Source organism: Bos taurus, chromosome 10 (genome assembly GCF_002263795.3).
Source record: "Bos taurus isolate L1 Dominette 01449 registration number 42190680 breed Hereford chromosome 10, ARS-UCD2.0, whole genome shotgun sequence".
Taxonomy (NCBI): Eukaryota; Metazoa; Chordata; class Mammalia; order Artiodactyla; family Bovidae; genus Bos; species Bos taurus.
Window position 1 is genome coordinate 77,942,140 of NC_037337.1, and position 23,174 is coordinate 77,965,313.

At 43.1% G+C, this 23,174-nt stretch overlaps 1 long non-coding RNA gene across 1 annotated transcript; it reads right to left on the minus strand.

Moving 5' to 3' along the window:
- Nucleotides 1-297: 297 nt before the first annotated feature.
- LOC104973215 (uncharacterized) lies at nt 298-19,884 on the minus strand. The gene is made up of 3 exons (XR_809442.4): nt 19,627-19,884; nt 16,417-16,531; nt 298-1,910 (listed from the first exon to the last, which is right to left on the minus strand). It is a non-coding gene; the product is annotated as an uncharacterized lncRNA (long non-coding RNA).
- Between the last annotated feature and the right edge of the window lie 3,290 nt (nt 19,885-23,174).

Sequence of the window (23,174 nt, forward strand, 5' to 3'; positions counted from 1 at the left end):
AAAGAGAGATTTATTATTTGCTACATATAAAAAAAATCATGCCTCGGTGTCTGACCTTCCTTCGCTTTATTGCCAGTATAAGACCGAATTCATGTGAACTTTGTAATGTGTACACAGAACTTGCAATGAAGCTGTCATTCCTTGAACTGAAAACACCTTAGTACCTTTTCTTGTCCTAGCTTTGTGCAGGTGCTGACCTATCTTGGCAAAAGAATCTTAAGTCTTCTGTCATCCCAAAGCTAGTTTCTGAGAACAAAATGCGATATATCAAATATTAAAAATAGATTGGCGGCTAGCCCTACATGCTCTTACCTCTCAGCTTCACCCAGTTGTAACATTTTGTTATACTTTCTTCGAATATACATTTTTATAAATAAAACACTCTAGAAAACAATTGTGTACCCTTCTGTGACCCATCCTTCCTTTCCCCTTCCCAAAGGTAACCGTGGAACTGAATTTAGTGATTTTATTCTCATAAATATTTGTGTATGACTGTATAATGTATTCATACACAATTTGGTTTGACATTTTAAACTTTATATAAAGGCATCATAGGGTGTGCATTTCTTTGCTAACAGATATGTTTTGCTTAGTGATTTACCGTGTTGGCATATGCAGCTCCAGCTCATTCAACTGTCATATAGCATGGCCTGGTGTGGTGTAACACTGTATCATGGGGAATGGTAATACATAATGGTATTACCAGTACAGTATTAATAGGTTGCTGTTGTATGAATGTAGTACTATTACCTTTTCTTCCCCGCGAAAGGACATTTAAGCTGTTTTCCTTTTTTTAACAATTACACAATGTTGAAGTGAACTTTTTTGGTGAATTTCCCCTGCTCTGTGGTTTTTCTACATCTAGGACTGGACCTGTGGGTTGCCCTGTGTGTACATCTGCAGCTTTGATAGATCTTGCCAAATTATTCTGCAAAGAGATCGCACCAATTCCCATAACCACTTCTTGAATATTCCAGCAAGTTTTCCTTTCTGAGGGCTCAAATTGAAGAACAGAAAAGAGAAATACAAGCCAAAGTAAAAAAACAGCTTTGAGAAAGCATTTAATGATCAGTGGAACTTACCTAAGGCTTATATTTCCATCCAGGGGCGCTTCTCCCATGGACCACCTCCCTTCAAGTATAATCAGTGCATATTGGCTAAGCTCTGGTGACCAGGCATTTGGGATTCAAAGCTATACATGCAAGGAGACTTATTTTCTGAGAGTCTAAAGATTAACTGAGGAGCTAAGACAAACTATAGGCTAAAGTTAATTATTTAAATAACAATTTAACAGGAAGAAAGAAAAGATCTCACTGGATAATGCTGATTCATCATTGAATCAATTGTGCCTGCATTAATTCTCCAGAGTTCCCAAGACAGGGAAGTCAGAGCTTAGGCGATTCTAATTTGGTTTCCTAGCAACCACCACTAGATGAGAATCAGCTAACTCTGCTTTTTTGTAGCAGACTTTATTTCTTTAGAACAAATGAGTTAAATAAATACCAGCTTAAGGTAAAATTTCACCACCTAAAATTATATTTGAAACATGACTTCTGAACAAAGATCTGAAGTGGTTTCCTTTCTCAGAACCTAACAAAGGTGGATATGTGGAAATGCAAGTAGCATCAGATTTTAGGGACTTGAGCTTACGTAGGAGTTGGGGTTGGACAGGGATGAGTGAAGAGACAAAAGACAGACTCAGGGAGAGAGAGTGGGGCAACAGAACCCTACACTTGAAGTACAAAATCGAGCAATTTCCCAGCCACCCCCAGCCCAGAAAGTTTTAGGGTTCTTAACTCGGAGGTGGGCAGATGAGTTATCTGAGCTTCAATCCTGCAGACTTGCTCCACTTCACCGGAGTCTACTTTGTCTCTGGAGATGAGTTCCAGGGGAATTGCATTCTGAGTTTGCTGACATAGAAAAAAAAAAAAATTGGTAGTTTGTTTCTATTTCTCTTACCACTTCTTTCCACCTCACCAAGCAACGGTCTGATTGAAAGGGGTAAAAGCTTGCAGAGTATTCCCAGGGAGAAGGTGCAAGGAGAAGGCTTGTTTATGTATCTTGACTTTACTAAGCACTTGTTGCCACAGCCCCACTGAACTTGACAGAGGAAACTCTGTCATCACTGAAGGACAGGTCTCCAAAGCAATCTCTGTCAGCTAGGACCAGATCAAAAGGACATTTCTTGGGCCTTTAAATAGAAATGGAGACTTACAGAATTCTAGAGCTGGAAGAGACTCTTCCAGATCAAAAACGTGGAACAGTGTTAACCAAAATTTCAGAAATGAAGACCTGAGTGAAATAAAAAGGTGTTTATTTGGGGTTTGTTAGGACTGTAGCCTTCAAGACACAGATTTAAAAGAAGCACCTGAATTGTGTTCTGCTCAACTACAAAACGGGGGAGGCTTACAAAGATAAAAACTACAAGATTATGGTTAGTTACATGAGTTGTTTATCAAGAATTATAATTGAAGCTGGCAAGAAGTAAGGGTGCTTGTTGTCAGGATTGGTTGGGGTCCAGAATGGTTGCATAGTTACAAGGGGACACATCTCGACCATAAGGTTGCGGCTGGCAGGTGGTGTTCGGCAGACGGCTGGTGTTGTCCTTGGGGCGGGTACAGTTCAAAGAAAGTTCAGGTTATTGGTGGCGCAGCCACATGTCTGAGACCAGATCCTTAATGGCAGCCTGACTCCAATTTTGTGTATCTGAACTGTGATCATTCGTTATAATTTCAATTTGTCATCAACGTAAAGGCATGCCTTGTTCTGCCTTGTTGTTTCGAGTTTTACTTGTACCTGACTTTCGGAGAAAAACATGTCTCTTTACCTTCCCCCTTTGTACAAAAACAAATATCCTCAGGGGCTCTCAGAGACATTTATTTATAAGAAAAGGCATGATTTATTTTTAAAACTTACTCAGTAAAATTGAGAATAAAATATAAATTAAGAGATTCTGAAATATTCTTATTATTCTTAAAATCTAAGGTTTTAAGATAAATTTAGAGTTAATGATGGATCATATTAGTTCAATTTTTCAGCACTCTAATTTTTTTTTTACATATATATATTCTTTTCATAGTTTTTTTCCATTCAGTTCAGTTCAGTCACTCAGTTGTGTCCGACTCTTTGCGACCCCATGAATCGCAGCACACCAGGCCTCCCTGTCCATCACCAACTCCCAGAGTTCACTCAGACTCATGTCCATCGAGTCAGTGATGCCATCCAGCCATCTCATCCTCTGTCATCCCCTTCTCCCCCTGCCCCCAATCCCTCCCAGCATCAGAGTCTTTTCCAATGAGTCAACTCTTCTCATGAGGTGGCCAAAGCATTGGAGTTTCAGCTTTAGCATCAGTCCTTTCAATGAATACCCAGGACTGATCTCCTTTAGAATGGACTGGTTGGATCTCCTTGCAGTCCAGGGGAGCTTTTCCATTATGGTTTATCAAAGGATATTGGATATAGTTCCCTGTGCTATCCAGTAGGACCTTGTTGTTTATCCATCCTATATATACAAACTGGCATCTGTTACTCCCAAACTCCAAATCCATCCCTCCCCCATAACCCCTCCACCTTGGCAACCACAAATCTGTTCTTTATGGCTGTGAGTCTATCTTTGTTTCGTAGATATGTTCATTTGTTGTATTTTAAATTCCACATATAAGTGATATCGTATGGTATTTGTCTATCTCTTTCTGACTTACTTTGCTTAGTATGATAATCTCTAGTGCACCCTTGTTACTGCAAATGACATTGGTCCATTCTTTTTTATGGCTAAGTAATATTCCATTGCACATATATACACTACATCTTCTTTATTCATTCATCAGTGGACATTTAGGTTGTTTCTATTCTTGACTGTTGCAAACAATTCAGCACTGTAATTTCTGTTACATATTAAATGTGATTATAAGCCTTTAGAAATCAGTGCTATCCCAACTTGAGAACTTTATTGACAAATGCTTTTTCTAGACAGTGGACTAAGTTATACACTTTAGGTATTCCCTGACATCATCTTTTTATATACCAATTTTTATTAAGAGTAATTAAGTTTTGAATGAAAACATGATGCATGCCTGCTAAATTGCTTCAGTTGAGTCTGACTCTGTGACCCTATGGACTGTAGCCTGCTAGGCTCCTCTTTCCACAGGATTCTCTAGGCAAGAATACTGGAGTGGGTTGCCATGCCCTCCTCCAGTTGATCTTCCCAACCCAGTGATTGAACCTGCATCTCTTCCATCTCCTGCCTTAGCAGGGAGGTTCTTTACTACTAGTGCCATCTGGGAAGCCTGTAATCATGATACTAGAAAAAATTACTATAAAAAATGTAAGATTCCAGCCCTACCAACTCTGGTGGATTTTCTGATTTCTGTCCCCTGAATCCAGCCTGTACTGGAAGATAAAGTGGTATGTTGGGGTTGGCTCTCTTCCCAACTTCATGTTCAGTGATAATGCTAGTACTTTGGAACAGGCTGTGGTAGGAGTATTCACGTCACTACACGTGGCAAGTACTGTAAATCAGGGCTTTTATTGTAGAGCCAGTTGTTAGAAATTTACCAGCACATCCCTGGGCAGATGTCATCATTGTTATCACCGGGAACCATGAATCCTAAGCCAACTTTCCTTCTACTGTTATTTACCACCCAGCTTATGTTTGCCCAGGGCATATACTTAATTCTCTAGTTTATCCAAGCAAAACACAAACAGAAAGGTAGTTTAGAACCACTTTTTCAAAAAAAAAAAATTAAAATCCAACCCCCACCAAGTCTCATAGAAACCACTTCACAATTGTTAATTATAATCTTGAATATTTTGATTTGAGGGATTACCCATATTCTTAGAAACCCCCATTCTCATATATAATGGAGACATCTCTAGAAAGCCAAGTCAATCTTCTCGAATATTTCTTGTTTATCTTTTCCAATGAGCTCCCCAGGTGGCTCAGTGGTAAAGAATCTGCCTACCAATGCAGGAGACACAGCTTTGATTCCTGGGTGGGGAAGATCCCCTGGAGCAGGAAATGGCAACCCTCTCCAGCATTCTTGCCTGAGAAATCCCATGGATAGAGGAGCCTGGAAGGCTATGGTTAATAGGGTTGCAAAGAGTCGGACACGACTGAGTGACTAACACGCACTACTTCACACTGTTAGCTTAGCTTTAGTGCTGAGCATTCTTCCCCCTGCTGGTTAAATCCCTTGTTTTATCCTATTGGTTGCACTAAGATTATCACTAAATATTCATCACGTGTGGGCAGTGTGCTAGGTACTGGTCTGCTGGGAAGATAGAAAGTGTTTTGTTGTTGTTATTTTTCAGTAAAGCTCAGAGCCAATCCAGTATGATTAGGAATTGAATGAGAAGTTAGAAGGAGCCCAGGAGACAGGATCCTTGGTTCCTTCCCTGTCCCTTTTCAAGGCCAGAATTAGCTGGTACCAAGAGGCCTGTACAATGCCCAGTGTTCTTGGTACATTTTTGATGATGCTGATACAGTTTTAAAAAAACAGCAGTGAAAAATATACTGTCACATGGGCTTTGAGAATAAGTCTTTTTAGGCAGAATAGATATCTATCTATCCATCCATCCCATGATAAACATTGCAAAAACCTAGGATCTAGTCTGTGTAGGCTCTGTGGGAACAATTTGCCTATGAGTGGCAGTGATTGGGGGATAGGAGTTGCAGAATAGGGTGCAGAATCTACTTATCAGCTTGCTCCCTTTTGGGTGCTGGTTGTTGTGGGTGATACCAAAGAACAAGAGGTCTTTCCCTGTGAGGAGTTTATTACAGCAGAGGAGCTCAGCATCTAAGCTGCTGGCCACCATGTCATCCACAGTGACAGGGATGGAGACATAGATTTCACACCTCCTGCATATTCTATTCCCTCTAGTCTCTAAACAAGGTGCTTTAAAAGAGAAAATATTCAAAAGGTGTTGAAAGAACCACTGATAACAACTTAAAAGCCCTTCTAGGGCAACCTCCTTTCCCAGTTTCATCCTGAGTCAGGCTTCCCTGTTTCTCAGAAGGCAAAATGGGCCATGGCTGAACCACAGCCTCCTGCATGGCTCCAAGAATGTGCTTGCCCTTCATATCTGCTGACCTACTGCATCTTGGGGGCGCAGGGCTGCCCAACCTCTCCATCATTCTCCTTATGTGTCAGAAACTCTGTGCTATGCTTACCAGCTCAGAGAAAAATCCAAGCAGGAGATAATAATTTGGTGGAAGATCACGTTTCGTAAGTTGAGTCTCGTGCTGTGTTGGTCCCATTGATGCAATTAGTTACCCAACAGCAGAAAGCTTGTTCTGATGGTGGCAGGTACCTTGGCACATTACCCAAGCAACAGATGGCTACTGGTTCCATAAATTAGATTTCCAGATGATTGCATAATAGTGTGTCACCCAGCCACTCCTCCCTGGCCCTTCCTGCCTCTCTGGTGAATAGGGGTGGGTCTGTGTAAATGCACTGACTCCTGCCAATTAACCATTCCTCCGGGTGGGAATGCAGTTGAGACAGGGTCTGAGGGAGGGCACGGAAATTTGATCTTTAAAGATATTTAAATAATCTGCAATGTGATCAAACCAGTCAATTCTAAAGGAAATCAACCCTGAATATTCATTGGAAGGACTGATGCTGAATCTAAAGCTCCAATACTCTGGCCACCTGATGTGAAGAGCTGACTCATTGGAAAAGACCCTCATGGTGGGAAAGATTGAAGGCAAAAGGAGAAGTGGGTGACACAGGATGAGAAGGTTGGATTTAGGCATAGATTTAGGCAGAATAGATATCTATCCACCCATCCATCCCATGATAATTAAACACAGCCTAGTCTGTGTAGGCTCTGCAGGAATAATTTGCCTGTGAGTGGACAGGAATTGGGAGATAGGAGGTGCACAAGAGGGTGCAGAATCTAACTCAATGGACATGAATTTGAGCAAACTCCAGAAGATAGTGAAAGACAGGAAAGCCTGGTGTGCTGCAGTCCATGGGGGTCACAGAGTCAGACATGACTTAGTGACTGAAGAACAATCTGCAATGTGTACATCTTCTAGCCCTTTCCCTCTATCCTTATTCCACCTCTCCCAGATCTTCTATGTACTTACTGACCTGAAGATTCCAGATCTTGCTTCAGACTGCTTTATGAGCAGGTTGGGAAGGAGTCCCCTGCTCCAGGTCTACCCTTCTGATTCATATGGATGTGATGCAACTAAGGATCTTTCCCTATCACTAAAGAGGTAAATAGGAGGGGATCTTCCTTAGAAGAACTGTTCATCAGTCCCTTCCTGCCTCCACAATCTCTCCTTAAAGGAACTACATAACCCTCCTACCCTCCAGACAAGTCCTTCTACTGTGTATCTCCCCTTCTACCTTGATGGCAGTTGACTAGGAAGGTTGGTCAACCCAATGTTCGTAGCCACACTATTCACAATAGCCAAAGACAGGGAAGCAACCTAAATGTCCATCGACAGATAAATGGATAAGGAAGATGTGGTACATATATGCAATGGAATACTACCCAGCCATAAAAAAGAGTGAGATAACACCATTTGCAGGAACATAGATGGACCTAGAGATTGTCATACTAAGCAAAGTGAGTCAGTGAAAGACAAGCATCCTATAGTATCACTTACATGTGGACTCTTAAGAAAGATACAAAGGAACTTATTTACAAAACATAAATAGACTCACAGGCATAGAAAGAAAACTTACAGTTACCAAAGGGGAAAGGGGAGGGAGGCATAAATTAGAAATTTGGGATTAACAGATATACACTACTATGTGTAAAACAGATAAACAACAAGGACCTACTATATAGCACAGGGAGCTATATCAATATCTTGTAATAACCTATAATGGAAAATAATCTGAAATTATTATTAGATATATATATCTAACTGAATCACTTTGCTGTACACCTGAAACATAGTAAATCAACTATATTTCAATAAAAAATGAAGGTTGGTCAGAAGACATCAGATGCTCTCTCAGAAATGAAGAGGGAGGAGAATGATGTCAATAAACAGGCAATGGGGAAAAGGTCTAGGTGCTCCTCAGATGCCCTCAGCATGGTCCTGGCTCCAGGATCTAATTGGTCACCTTCCTATTGGATCCTACTTAATCTGAATCTTTTGAGTAAAAGCCCCTTTGTTTAAATTTGCATGAATGCTTTCTATGCAGCTAAATGATTCCTCTCTGGTCCATTCTCTTACATCATTTTCTTCCCCAAAGGAAAATCACAGAAACCATGTCACTGCCTTGACTATGACTATCCCCCAAATCCTGAAAGTTCAGATGTCCATCCATCTACCAGGCAAAACCTTTTTGAGCCAGAACTACAGTCAAGTTCCACAGGGATAAAGTGGGAATTTATCTGAAGGCCTTTCCCCTGTGCTGTACCCACTAGGACATCTCACATTGTTAGTGTCTTGAAATCTTGAGGCTAAAGTTTTTTCCATTATTTGGGTTTTCCCACTCAGTGGTATTTGGATCATTATAATAAATGGATTGAATACTAATTGTACCCCTTGTTTTTCCTGCTTTTACAGGAAGGTGGTTTAAAGAGCTGTGATGCCTTTCATGGCAGAGGTGGGTTAGGACCTGCACAGTCCTCCATCAAGGATGCAGCTGGGCTCAGACTTGGAGCCCTGGAGCCAGGCTTTGGTGGAGGAGAGCGCCCAGGGGTAGGCCTAGGGAGTGCCCAGCCAGCTGGAGAAGAGGTATGTCCTTTTGGTTTTATTTAGTTTGATTTCTTTTGCTTATTTATTTTCTCATATTTTTAACACACCTGTCTACCAGGGTGTGTGCCAGGAGCCCACTGGACTCAGTTTCTGTAAAGGGGATGATTGGCCCTGTGGGTCCAATGAAAGGGATCTTCCAAATTTCCTGCATAAATGACAGGGGGAGGAAAAGCAGAAGCATCACACACATCCTTACTCCAGGCTCTAGACTTGGGATCTTTGAGGCCAAGCCCTGGTCAAATCAGCCAACGGCAACTGTCTGTTTCTTGTGTAGATAGTCCTGATCTAGACTACTGGGGAGCTGCCAGCCAGCCTGAAGAGGGACTCAGGGTAAAGCAATGTCTCTGTTGTCATACTGCACTTGGCTGAAGGCACACTAAGTATAGTGACCATGGGTGATGACCCTGTCTCCCTCTTTAGCACGTTCCTTCTGTGTCTGAGGTCTTGTTTATATGTTTGGTGACCAGCTAACTCTAAATTGATGTCATCGTCAGGGACACGCCGGGCCAAGTAAATCGTCCCCTTTGGCCAGGAATGTGTGTTTGTGGTATGCGTAAAGCAAGACAGTGAGGTCTCGCCATCTGGAAGAGGCCAAGCAAACTGCAAAATGATCATTTCCAGATGTGTCCAAGTTTGGTATAGAGCCAGCTACCTCATGCAATCAGGCTGGCGCCCTGTGACATAAGGCTAGCTGAGCCTTCAGTGGGAAGTGGCTCTTATTCCCCTGGCCTACATTCATTTATCTTCTTTAACTTCTTTAAGCTGACCTGTTGTTTTCTTCCTTGAAATCCCTGGGAGTTTGTAACCAGATGATTAGGAAATTTAAATAAGCAGACACTCAGAAAGTGAGGGGAAAATATTAATATCAAGATTCAGACCTCAGGCGATGACCAGGTTGCAGAAAAGTGGCCTTCCCTGTGCTCCATGGGACCATCTCTGATTGGGGGCAAGTGGCTTACCCTGTTCTGTTTCTCAGGTAAGCAACTGCACTTGACCTTCTCTTGCATAGGAAAAACTTTGGCCTCAAACCCATGACTGGAAGGCTAGCAATTTAGAAAAGGTTTTTTCTTCAATTTACTACCTGAATGAGTAACAAAACCCAAACAAACAAAAAACCGTCAAGGCACAAATACATCAAAGGATGAATAAATTACAAGGACTGCAATAAGTGCAGGGAGAGATGATTTTACAGGAAAGGGTCCAAACCTCAGCCCCTCTTAACGGCTCTTTTCATGCAGTGCCATGCAATTCGGGACTGACCCCATGTCAATCTTCCAAGGCTACATTAGGCCATTTGGTCAGGCAATGTCTATTGGATTTTTGCTTTATGAAAGGCATAGGCTTAAGAGCTAAGTGGGGAGAGAAAGAAATCTGAAGACCTGGTTCTTGCATTTGCAGAGTTTGCGATCTCATTGGGAGATATCCTGCAGGTCAAGCAGGTGAAAAGTAGTTATCTGAAATCATAAACTATTATACCAAATACCAGCAGCATAAGGAACACAGAAGGGAGAGACTGAGACAGTGAAAATTCATCCACCTTGTCTGGGACATTTCATAAACACATTCAGTGTTATGATACATCCAATCAAGTTCAGGATCTAATCATATGGATGTAAGTATCTCATGAGGGTCTCTGATCTGCTTAGCTTCTCCAATGCCAATGGCGGTTCAGTTCCATCGATATCACGTGGGGACTTTCACCAATAAGACTGTTAAGCAAAAGCTCAGAATGAGTCACCATATTTTTTCTACTGTGATTGGATGGTATTATTACACATGAATACATTGTTGCTACCATTTTGCCAAGAAGGTGTGTGAGGTTAGTGCTTTTGTTGGGTATAAGGACAATCATATTTCTGGATATACGTATGCTGGAGAGAATATATGAGTGTATGGTTAAAGGGCATCTAGTATTTAAAGCTTATATGAATTCTTAGAATATGACAGGATTAATGACCCCAATAGAGGGTGACATTAGTCCACATGTGACTATTCATTTTTCCTTTGTTCTTGGTTGGCCATTCAAGGTACCAGGAACCACATGGGCCTTGGCCTGTCTATTCTGGCTTTGGAAGCCAAGCAGCCAGGCTCCAGAGAGGTTCTATTTATTTAACCAAAGTGAATAACATGCTTTGCCTCTTATTTTTTTTAAAACACTCTTTCATTAAAACAGTGATTCACATGCATTTTCTAAACTGTACTGCTTACTTTTAAAGATGGCTGAATTTTGGAACAATGATTAAGGAAACAGTGAAAACCTATGGGACACGAGATGGGCCTGTGTAGAAAATCTTGTTAGGGGGTACTCCATGAAACTTGAAAGGCAGAGAGAATTCAAGTAAAAGGATGCATATATCCCACGTTTGGCATATGGAGTTTGTTATCCAGAGGAGATATTAATAGAATAGGTGGAAGATAAAAAGAACTCAAAATGGTATATTGGTTCTTGGGTTGAAGATTGATTGAAGCATACTGAGGAAGATGACCATTGGACACATCAGATCAGATCAGATCAGTCACTCAGTCATGTCCGACTCTTTGCGACCCCATGAATCGCAGCACGCCAGGCCTCCCTGTCCATCACCAACTCCCGGAGTTCACTGAGACTCACGTCCATCGAGCCAGCGATGCCATCCAGCCATCTCATCCTCTGTCATCCCCTTCTCCTCCTGCCCCCAATCCCTCCCAGCATCAGAGTCTTTTCCAATGAGTCAACTCTTCACATGAGGTGGCCAAAGTACTGGAGTTTCAGCTTTAGCATCATTCCTGCCAAAGAAATCCCAGGGCTGATCTCCTTCAGAATGGACTGGTTGGATCACCTTGCAATCCAAGGGACTCTCAAGAGTCTTCTCCAACACCACAGTTCAAAAGCATCAATTCTTCGGTGCTCAGCCTTCTGCACAGTCTAACTCTCACATCCATACATGACCACAGGAAAAACCATAGCCTTGACTAGACGAACCTTTGTTGGCAAAGTAATGTCTCTGCTTTTGAACATGCTACCCAGGTTGCTCATAACTTTTCTTCCAAGGAGTAAGCGTCTTTTAATTTCATGGCTGCAGTCACCATCTGTAGCGATTTTGGAGCCCAGAAAAATAAAGTCTGACACTGTTTCCACTGTTTCCCCATCTACTTCCCATGAAGTGATGGGACCAGATGCCATCGTCTTCGTTTTCTGAATGTTGAGCTTTAAGCCAACTTTTTCACTCTCCACTTTCACTTTCATCAAGAGGCTTTTGAGTTCCTCTTCACTTTCTGCCATAAGGGTGGTGTTATCTGCATATCTGAGGTTATTGATATTTTTCCCGGCAATCTTGATTCCAGTTTGTGTTTCGTCCCGTCCAGCATTTCTCATGATGTACTCTGCATATAAGTTAAATAAACAGGGTGACAATATACAGCCTTGACGAACTCCTTTTCCTATTTGGAACCAGTCTGTTGTTCCATGTCCAGTTCTAACTGTTGCTTCCTGACCTGCATACAAATTTCTCAAGAGGCAGATCAGGTGGTCTGGTATTCCCATCTCTTTCAGAATTTTCCACAGTTGATTGTGATCCACACAGTCAAAGGCTTTGGCATAGTCAATAAAGCAGAAATAGATGTTTTTCTGGAACTCCCTTGCTTTTTCTATGATCCAGCGGATGTTGGTAATTTGATCTCTGGTTCCTCTGCCTTTTCTAAAACCAGCTTGAACATCAGGAAGTTCACAGTTCACATATTGCTGAAGCCTGGCTTGGAAAATTTTGAGCATTACTTTACTAGCGTGTGAGATGAGTGCAATCGTGCGGTAGTTTGAGCATTCTTTGGCATTGCCTTTCTTTGGGATTGGAATGAAAATTGACCTTTTCCAGTCCTGTGGCCACTGCTGAGTTTTCCAAATTTGCTGGCATATTGAGTGCAGCACTTTCACAGCATCATCTTTCAGGATTTGGAATAGTTCAACTGGAATTCCATCACCTCCACTAGCTTTGTTCGTAGTGATGCTTTCTAAGGCCCACTTGACTTCACATTCTAGGATGTCTGGCTCTAGGTCAGTGATCACACCATCGTGATTATCTGGGTCGTGAAGATCTTTTTTGTACAGTTCTGTGTATTCTTGCCATCTCTTCTTAATATCTTCTGCTTCTGTTAGGTCCATACCATTTCTGTCCTTTATCGAGCCCATCTTTGTATGAAATGTTCCTTTGGTATCTCTGATTTTCTTGAAGAGATCCCTAGTCTTTCCCGTTCTGTTGTTTTCCTCTATTTCTTTGCATTGATCGCTGAAGAAGGCTTTCTTATCTCTTCTTGCTATTCTTTGGAACTCTGCATTCAGATGTTTATATCTTTCCTTTTCTCCTTTGCTTTTCACTTCTCTTCTTTTCACAGCTATTTGTAAGGCCTCCCCAGACAGCCATTTTGCTTTTTTGCATTTCTTTTCTATGGGAATGGTCTTGATCCCTGTCTCCTGTACAATGTCACGAACCTCATTCCATAGTTCATCAGGCACTCTATCTATCAGATCTAGGCCCTTAAATCTATTTCTCACTTCCACTGTATAATCATAAGGGATTTGATTTAGGTCATACCTGAATGGTCTAGTGGTTTTCCCTACTTTCTTCAGTTGGACACATAGGACTGTAATATTTCTAAATGAGAAAAGAGCAGAGATTTCTGTACATTTGTTACCAAGCCCAAACTTGTACTGCTCACCACAGGACAGGCCAAAACATCAAGAGACACTTTGTTGGGTCAGGGAATAATGACTTTATAAGGATGGTCTGCAGACAGAGAAGATGGTAGCTGATGCTGCTGTGTCACTTCAGTCATGTCCGACTCTGTGCGATCCCATAGACAGCAGCCAACCAGGCTTCCCGTCCCTGGGATTCTCCAGGCAATAACACTGGAGTGGGTTGCCATTTCCTTCTCCAATGCATGAAAGTGAAAAGTGAAAGTGAAGTCGCTCAGTCGTGTCCGACTCTAGTGACCCCATGAACTGCAGCCTACCAGGCTCCTGGGTCCATGGGATTTTCTAGGCAAAAGTACTGGAGTGGGGTGCCATTGCCTTCTCCGAGAAGATGGTAGACCTATGTCCTAAAGAGTCATCTTACCTGAGTTAGATTTTAGGCTTCTTTTATACTAAAAGGGGAGGAAGTCAAGTCAAACTTATCCTGGCTTTGGTCAGCCTCCAGAGGGGATATGTTAATTTCTTTCCTCCTACAATCATTCACATGTGGGCCTGGTCAGGATGTTTCCTGTGAGCTAAACAATGGTATTTTAGCTTAATGTTCACCACCTGGTTCCTAGAGAAGGGCCATTTTGTATAATTTGAGCTTATAGGAAGCATCCTTTTACTGATTAACTTGTAATCGAATACAAAGATTCTTCCCTATTATATGTTCCCTCCCCCAGAAAAAAATATTTCTTGGAATCATGTTGGGCAAAGAATGATGGACTGAACTGATTCCACATAGAAGGCCTTTCGTATAAGTTGACAGTAGCTCTCCTCATCCATATGCTGTGTAATATAACTGAGAGAGTCAGTTCCTAGGCAGGTTGATAGGGAGTTTAGGGGTCCCCAAGGAGAGAGGGGTCTGGAATTCTCAAGGAGGAAGAAAGGACAAACTTTTTTTCTTTCTCCACATTCCTTAGGATTATATAACAATTATGTATTCTGCCTAAGGACAGTCTTTGGATTCAACCTTCTGTCATCCTAAAATGTTAATTATGGGAGTAGACCTGGTCTTTACAAGGATGTATCTTGCCTGAGGACAGTGTTACCTTAAAATGTAAATTATGGGAGTAGGTCTGATGAGGTCTTTACAACCTCCAGACATTCTTTGGATTATATAACCTCATTGTTAACACTAGCAAGCGGGTACTCTTTCTGCCCCCTTCTGATGCCTATGTCAGAAGCTTTCTCTATTTCCTTTATACTTTAATAAAACTTTATTACACAAAAGCTCTGAGCGATCAAGCCTCGTCTCTGGCCCCGGATTGAATGCTTCTCCTCTGGGGGCCAAGAATCCCGGTGTATTCACGTGATTCAACAACAACATTTCATAACAATGATAAGAAGCTCAGCATCAGTGGAGAGGCTGTCACTCAGCTCAACGCCAGCTCTGAGGACTGGCTTTACATTTCATTAAGAGAAACCTGGAGACTAAAGGGAGGGAGAAGATAGGTCCATTGTATCCTCTGCTAAACAGATCACTTCTGGAATGCAACTTGGGGTGACAATGATTTCCAAGTCTGAGAAATAATACCTAAACATTTCTACATATTTTGTCTATGTGCTAGAGTCCTTTGGACAGCAAGGAGATCAAACCAGTCAATCCCAAAGGAAATCAACCCTGAATATTCACTGGAAGGGCTGAAGCTGAAGCTCCAATACTTAGGCCACTTTACGCGAAGAGTAGACTTACTGAAAAAGATCTTGATGCTGTGAAAGATTGAGGACAAGAGGAAAAGTGGGCGACAGAGGATGAGAGGGTTGGATGTCATCACTGACTTAATGGATATGAGTTTGAGCAAACTCCAGGAGATAGTGATGAACAGGGAAGCCTGGTGTGTTGCAGTTCGTGGGATCACAAAGATTCAGACATGATTTAGTGACTGAAGAACAACAATGTGCTAGAGTTCTCCAAATGGCTCCATTTATTATCTCACTATTCCTCAAAGTATTGTGTCTATGATTTAATATTATCCCCATACTGCAGATGGGAAAACTGAGGCCCAGAGAGGGTAAGAGGCTAGCCAGGAAGTGGGGTTCCAGAACTTAGATACGAGCTCTTTGGCTCCATGATTGGTATTTTCTCTGCCATTCCATGAACTGAATTGCAAGAAGACCAGAGGCAGGGACCAGAAATGAGGGTTCTGGAAGCCACAGTCCATAAGGTGCTTTTGAAGAAACCAGAGATGCCTCAAAAAGAGATGCCTTAAGGGGGCCTGTGATAGCTGTTGCCAAATATTTGAAACTTGTCATAGGAGGAGGGAAGAGATATTTTAAAGGCTCCAGAGGGCAGTAGCAGGACCAATTGTTTGAAATTATACACGAAGCCAGAGGGTGGTGGCAAAACTGTGTCTGAAAGAGTGACAAGGGCAGAATTATGTCCAGATAGGTCAACAAAGCAGTGACCCCAAAACAGCGGAGCCAGCCCAGCTGCCTAAATAGGTGGAAGGGAGGGGCATGGGCACAAATGTCAGCAGCTGGGTTTTTACCTGCTTTTGTGGTCAGGCTGGATCATTCTAAACGCTGTTCCGCTGGGTTTTGATTCCTCTCCCAGCAAGTTCCTTGATGTGGATCTTATCCTAAAGGAGAGCCCTGGCTACTCAGCTTGGAAAGGTCATGGTTCAGAGCTGGCTGCAGCTCTCTCCCACTCCCCCACCCCAACCCCTGCGGCTGGATGGGGCAAAGCCCTTCCCAGCACCAGCTGTTCTCCGCAGGCTCACAAGTGCTCCCACCTGTCAGCTACTTGGGTGTTTTCCTGTTCTAGGTCTGTAGGTGCCTGGTGGCCCCCTTCTGCTTCCCCACAGGTGCTGAGACCACCTGGGGCTACAACTATTGGGGTTTATCCCAATTTGTTTGCATTTGGGGTTTATGAGTATACTTATTCAGCTGGTTTTGTCATAAATGTCCCCTGTGGCCAGGTTAGTTGGTTTTCCTACTTAGCAGATCTGTTTTTCTGTGGGGATTCAAGAAGGTCCCAAACCTGTGTTTCCACGTCACCGCCACCTTGCCAGAATTCTCTGACCCGCTGCTGTAACTTCAGGTTCCTCTTTCTCTCTGGTTAGGTCTCGGCTGACTCAATCATCTCCAACTGTCTCCTAGAATCAAATTATCATTAGCATATAATAAAACACAGCAGTTCTATGAAAGGGTTTGGAGTTATATAATAAGCTTTGCCACAACACAACTTAAACTCGGGAAGATTTTAAAAACAGAGAGGATTTTTTCCCCCCACACTGAGTTGTGGTCCTGGGCTGGGTAAGAGATGCTATATATACACATTTTGCATTTTCTGCTCCAGAAGAGAACGATTCTCACAGTTGGATGTCCGACTCAGGAATCTGTCGTTTTTGCTTGACTAAAGTCACATCATTGATTGATGCCAGATTTTGCTCAATTAAATGTTTGTTTTTCTTTGGGCATCAGCAAAGGCAATATTGATGATGGGTTATTAGCATGCACCCCTTGGATTTTGGATACTCTGGGGGCGTTTGCAGGCTGCTGTTTTCAGCAGTGCAGGGCTCTGAGCCACCTTTCTATTCTGGGCCCAAGGACACCTGCGCGTGTGTGACTGGGGAGGGGACCACTCTGTCAGGCCCTTTCTAGAGAGATGAAAAGAGAGAAAGGATCTTCACCCAGTCTTTGTCTCACTCCAGTCCCACACCCCCAAGCTAAGAAAAACAGTGATATTTTGTGATCACATTTAGGTTGTTCTTGTCTATTTGTTTGTTTGTTTATTCATTCCATGAGTATTTTGGAGGACTGGCTTGTGGGGCAAATGAGAAAAGTACAGAAAGACGAGCCCTAGCCTCCTGTGAGAGCTGTCTCTGCTTCATCTCAGGAGCTCCCGAGCAGATATGGAGATTGTGAGCCGGCAGCTGCAGCCACAGCCTCACAAGGGCCCTTCCTCTGAGGTTTTCCGGGGGAGATAAGGCTGCAGCCAAAGGACTTTCGGTTCTCACACACCGTCTTCCATTCGGGGATGGACCCCAACCCCTCAACGTGCTTTGGCCTTGAGCTGTGCTTCCACTGTTCAAGACTTCATGGGTTGACATAAATAAGAAAAACAGCTAGTGGGAACTGCCCTATAGTTCAGGGAGCTCACCTCCCTGCTCTGTGATGACCTAGAGGAGCGGGATGGGGGAGGGGTGGGAGGTCCAAGAGGGCGGGGATATATGTATACGTATAGCTGGTTCACGTCACTGTACCGCAAAAATTAGCACAACATCGTAAAGCAATTATACTCTAAAGGTTTTTGTTTTTTTTTAACGAAATTTAAAAAAAAAAAAAAAGGAAAAACAATAAAAAGGAAATTTAAAAAAAATGAAGAGTGGCTGCGCTCCCCCGCAGGGCTGTGGCCTCCAGGAGGCGCCCTCTGGCAGGATGGAAGGACGCCCAGTTCTGTCCCCACACCGAGGCGTCTCTGTGTTCCAGCCTTCTCTCCTGACCAGGCCCACATCTCTACAAATAGCCAGCGCATTTGTTCCCTAGGGCTGCTGCAACAAATGACAGCAAACTTAAAGGCTTAAAAGTAGTTTATTATCTTGCAGTTCTGAAGGGCAGAAGTCTCACTAGTCTGAAAACCCTGGTGTCTGCAGGGCTGGGGTCCTTCTGGAGGCCCCAGGGGAGAATCTGCTTCCTTGCCTTTGCCAGCTTCCAGAGGCATTCTGAGTCCGTGGCTCCTGACCCTCTTTCTCCATCCGAGAAGCCGGCATCATAGCACCTTCTCTCCTCTCTGACCCCTGCTTTTGTCGTCACATCCACTTCTCTGACTCTGACCCTCCTGTCTCTCTCTTGTAAGGACCCTTGTGCCTGGATTCAGCTGGGTAATCTGGGATAAGCCCCAGTCCTTCAGGTTCTTAACGGAATCACTACTGCAAAATCCTTTTATCATGTAAAATAGCATTCACAGGGTCTGGGTATTAGGAGGGTGACCTTTCAGGGGAAGCAGGATTCTGTCTGCCATACCCAACTCCTTAAAAAATTTTTTTATTTGGTTATCTTTTGCTTTTTTATTGTATAAAATAAACATACATAAAATTGACCATCATAGTCATTGTCAAGTATACAGTTCAATGGTATTAAATACATTCATAATGTTGTCCAACCATCACCACCATCTGTCGTTACAAGTTTTCATCTTGTAAAACTGAAAGTCTGTATCCAGCATCTTTTATCCTGACCAAGGTAGGAAAATTCCTCAGCACAGTGCTACCGTGGCATTTGTTCAAAATGATAATCAGAAGAGCTAACATTTATTGATGCAAAGAACTGACTCATTGGAAAGGGCCCTGATGCTTGCAAAGATTGATGGCAGGAGGGGAAGGGGATGACAGAGGATGAGATGGTTGGATGGCATCACCAACTCGATGGACCTAAGTTTGAGCAAGCTCTGGGAGTTGGTGGTGGACAGAGAAACCTGGCATGCTGCAGTCCATGGGGTCGCAAAAGTCAGACACTGAACTGCTGAACTGAACATTTAATGAAGTCTTGCCACAAAGGATAATCAGGTTAAAAAAAATAGATCGTTGAAGAAACTGAGGCATGAGAGGTTAAATATAACCAAACCAGGAAGTGAAGGAAGCAAGCAGTCTGACTTCAGTTGCAGGCTGTTTCTCTGGAAAGGAAGGCTTATTAGGACGTCAGTGGGGCAGAAAAGAGTTGTTCTCAAATGTTGCCTGCAGCAACAGAGGAACTTCAAGCAATGCCTATGAAAGGCAGAAGATAAAGCTTCTCAGATGCCTTTGTGGCCAGTGTCAATTAAACACCATTGCTGTATGAAGTTCTTAATCAGACACTTCTGTCTAAAAAAATAATGCTACTGAAGTAAACAGGGTTTCTCTACAGTTACAGAATAACCGTCAAACTTGTTAGTGGAAATTCCCCCACCCCACCCCCTCCCACCCCCTCCATGTGGTTGGCTGCTGACGCTGCTGCAAAAACTCCCTCGAGTGTTTTTTCTAGACAAGGTCTCCAGACGGTTCTCTCTTCTCATTTGCTATTAGTGATGCTGTTTCTGTGGATCTCCAGGAGTCCAGTTTTCTTTTTGGAGGAGAACTAGCAAATCTTCACAAGAATTCTGCAACTCTACAGCCCAGCTGAAAGACGGGTTTCAGCCCAGCTGAAAGAAAAACTCCACAGCTCTCTGAAAGATTAGAGTTTAGGGGAATGAAAAGGGCTCACAGCTACTCACCCGGAAGAACATGAGCCCATGGAGAATCCAGGAAATGAAAATGAAATGCCCAGTTTGGATGCAGGGCCAGCTAGACAAATCTTGCCCATAGTTCAGTGTTAAATGATGCCCTTAATCCCCAGCTCTTGGGGTCTGGTGTCTCTGTTGAACGTTGATCAGCCTTGGTGTTCTCTGCACCGACTTTCAGGGCTGTTTGCAGGCACAGTAAATATTTGTCCTGTCAAACGGCATTTGGCTGCTCACATGTCTTATTTAAGAGATAAATGTCAGGGGTTTCTCTCTCTCTCTCTCTTTGGTGTGGACTACAAGGAGATATATATGCATCAATATCATTCCTACTTTTCTAACAACTGTGAGGCCCCCGATAAAGACAAATATCCTCAGAGTTTCATATCCTGATTGGGTTTGTGTCAAGTCAAAGTGAAGCCACCCTCGCCTCAGTAATATACGTGCCATGGAGAGCGCAACCCGTACCAGACTAGAAGCAATTTCTGTTCTGACATGTCTCTGTTATTAAAAAGTTAAGGAAAGCAGAGGAGGGAACACAAAGATTGGATCTATCAAAGACAGAACTACAAAGTTAATGGTACTGAGCCGTCTGGAGAAATGAGGAAATCCATGATGTCTTAGCCAGGAGGAGACATTGGAAATCCACAGGAAGGATCGACCACAGGGAGAAAAAAGAAATAAAAGAAGAAAGGAAAAGAACATGTTTGCCTTATAGATATTATGTCAATGTTGCAGACACAGAGGACAATCATATGGACACCAAGGGGAGGGGGAAAGGGGAAAGGGATGAATTAGGAGATTGGAATTGACATATATATCCTACTGATACTATGTATAAAATAGATGACTGATGAGAACCTATTGGATAGCTCAGGGAACTCTATTCGATATACTATGGGATCTAAATGGGAAGGAAATTTAAAGAAGAGGGGATATATGTATATATATAGCTGATTCACTTTGCTGTACAGTAAAAATTAGCACAACATTGTAAAGCAACTATACTTCAATAATAATTAAAAAAAGATTACAAGGATAAAGGGTAGTAACCAAAGATCAGGGAGCAAGTGTTGGGTCATGGAAGACCAACCCCTTTGCCACTATTGCAAATTAAAAACAGCATAACTGGAAATGATAACTTCACATTTTCATAATTGCATATTCATAAATGACAAGTGATTGATGGGAAGGCAGGGGGGTCTTTTTGTGTGTGGGCTTAGAGACAGCCAGGGGCAATGGTTTTGGCTGAACTTTGGGAATTTTCTCAGGCTGAGGAAGGGAAGGGGTGTGGTGAGAAGCAGCGAGAGATTTTCCTAAATTTGGAGTGGAAAGGTATGTCCTTACAATGATCTTATTGTCCTTCTTGCCACTGGGGAGAGAGCCTTTCCAAGGAACAGCCCTGTGAACAAGGTCCGACGAAAGCTCAGAAGTATCAGTGGTGAGGATTCTGCGTCCAGAAGGAATGCTCTCCCTGACAAAGATTAGAAAGTGAGCTTTATTAAAATTATCCTGAGTACCTCTGGAACCCAGGGACCAACCATTGTGTGGAAACTATCTGTTACATAACACACATGACCTCATGCAATCCTCACATCAATTGTGAAGGGGAATTAGTCATCCACTAACTTTATTTGACGGAGAAGGCACTGGCAACCCACTCCAGTACTCTTGTCTGGAAAATCCCATGGACGGAGGAGCCTGGTAGGCCACAGTCCATGGGGTCACTAAGAGTCAGACACGACTGAGTGACTTCACTTTCACTTTTCACTTTCATGCATTGGAGAAGGAAATGGCAACCCACTCCAGTGTTCTTGCCTGAAGAATCCCAGGAATGGGGGAGCCTGGTGGGCTGCTGTCTCTGGGGTCGCACAGAGTCGGACACAACTGAAGTGACTTAGCAGCAGTGCAGCAACCCTATTTGACAGATGAGAAAACCAACACCCAGGGGATTCGTGTGACTATCCAAAGTCATATAGTCAAGGGAGACTTCATTAAGACTAAATGTAGTAGCAAAGGCTCAGACCTCTCTGATACTGTCTGATGAGGACCCTTCTCTGTGCTGTTAGCATCCACCCTGATCCTCTCCTGTTATGAACTGAATGTTTGACTCCCCCAAATTCCTTTATTAAAGCCCTAACTCCCAATGTGATGGTATTTGGAGGTGGAGTGTTTGAGATATGATTAGGTCATGAGGGTGGAGCACTCATGAACAGGATTCAGTTCAGTCATTCAGTCATGTCCAACTCTTGGGGACCCCATGACGCCAGGCCTCCGTGTCCATCACCAACTCCTAAAGCTTGCTCAAACTCATGTCCATTGAGTCGGTGATGCCATCCAATCATCTCATCCTGTCGTTCCCTTCTCCTCCTGTCTTCAATCTTTCCCAGCATCAGGGTCTTTTCCAATGAGTCAGTTCTTCACATCAGGTGGCCAAAGGATTAAAGTTTCAGCTTCAGCATCAGTCCTTCCAATGAAGATTCAGGACTGATTTCCTTTAGGATGGACTGGTTGGATCTCCTTGCAGCCCTGGTAAGGGAACTAAGACCCCACATGCCTCAGAGCAACTAGGCTCACGCACTGCAGCTGCTGAAGCCCGCACTATCTGGAGCCCATGTGCCACAACTAGAGGGTCCACACACCTCAAGAAAAGATCCTGCATGAAGGATTCTGTGTGCCACAACTAAGACACAAGGCAGCAAAATCAATCAATAAATGATTTTTTTTTTAAGTACATAAACTTAACATAATGAGTAGCTAAAAGTAGGGATTGCTCCTCCTCATAAGCCTTCATTTACTCATTCAGCAGGTGCTTGTGGATCTCCCACTCAACATCAGGTACTATGCCTGGCACTGGGTGTCTAATAGTACCGACTCTCATGAGCTTATGAACCAGTCTGTTCATAATTTAAAATTAATAATCATTGGCATCAAAGTAATTATTTAGCAATGATTTTCTATGAATCAAATACTTACAGAGGAATCATAATTACAAATGAAGAGAACTCTGATGGAAAAGAATGCTGTGTTAAAAATGCAAAGATCAAAGAGCTGAACTGGTGGGGAGCGAGGAGGGAATGTAGAATATTCTCCTCTGGCCCCTCAAGATCCACTCTTACCTCTTTCTCAGGTTGCTCTGGCCCCTAATGACTGCATCTATTGGCTTCTTGGTCCTCGGCTTAGGGTGGTTTTGGCCCGTGGGAGACACCATCGAGGAGTGGAAGGGGAGAGAGGTGGAGTATTTGTGCCCTGGTACCTTCCCTGCTGGACTGTAGTGTGGCAGTGATTTGTGTTCCTCTACTGGAAGTCACAGCCCTGTCAGGAGGCTCCTCTCTTACAACCACTGCTCCCTCCCTTTGCCCCTTGAGACCCAGGAATGCTTCATCAGCCATTGTCGGTCCCTTAACCATGCCTTTATCTTGTAACTAGTCCCTTCATTAAACTCCCTTCAAGCCAACCCTTCTTGGAATGTACTGTCTGTTTTCTGCTGGGACCTGACCAATATTAAAGGTTGCTGTAAAGAAGTCTTTCGATTAAAAATT